Source organism: Aulostomus chinensis, chromosome 1 (genome assembly GCF_037954235.1).
Source record: "Aulostomus chinensis isolate RoL2024-O1b breed Wild chromosome 1, RoL_Achi_v1.0, whole genome shotgun sequence".
Lineage (NCBI taxonomy): Eukaryota > Metazoa > Chordata > Actinopteri > Syngnathiformes > Aulostomidae > Aulostomus > Aulostomus chinensis.
Genome location: NC_141320.1, coordinates 30,867,619 through 30,868,231, shown reverse-complemented (window position 1 = coordinate 30,868,231; position 613 = coordinate 30,867,619). Strand labels below are relative to the sequence as shown.

The following is a 613-nucleotide window of genomic DNA, read 5'->3' as shown; positions in this document are numbered from 1 at the left end:
GCCTGACTAGCTCAGTCGGTAGAGCATGAGACTCTTAATCTCAGGGTCGTGGGTTCAAGCCCCACGTTGGGCGTTCATCTTGAACATCCCTGCTTGTCCTCTCACTTTCTGCAGCTGTGGGGCTTTGATTGGAATTGAAAGAAAAATCACTGAATGAACAACACAAACACAGGCTGTGTCTGAAGTTCCACACCTGCACCCGACTCAGAATGAAAAACCAGTGTGGAATCAATTGTATCCACTGTCAATTCTGATTCTGGACAAATTTCTTCATATGTATTGATGGACGCGAGCCAAGCAGAAATTTCCCACAATGCCATAGTGTTTGGTCAGTGTTGAGCAGGCGTCAGTCTGACAATGATCTCATATTATTGTGTCATCACCTGACCAGACCCAAAAGTAGGCTCAGGTATCAGTTTCTTCTCAATGCTAATGTCTGCTAGCTTAGTCTGCTACTTTGATGGCTCTGCCTGCTCAAAGGTCCAGACCCAAAAGTAGGCTCAGGTATCAGTTTCTTCTCAATGCTAATGTCTGCTAGCTTAGTCTGCTACTTTGATGGCTCTGCCTGCTCAAAGGTCCAGACCCCTGGATGTGGTGGTTCCTACCTGAACGT

At 46.5% G+C, this 613-nt stretch overlaps 1 non-coding gene across 1 annotated transcript; it reads left to right on the top strand.

Annotated features, from left to right (window-relative positions):
* trnak-cuu (transfer RNA lysine (anticodon CUU)) lies at positions 1-73 on the top strand. Its single transcript has one exon. It is a non-coding gene; the product is annotated as a tRNA-Lys (tRNA).
* The last annotated feature ends 540 nt before the right edge of the window (positions 74-613 follow it).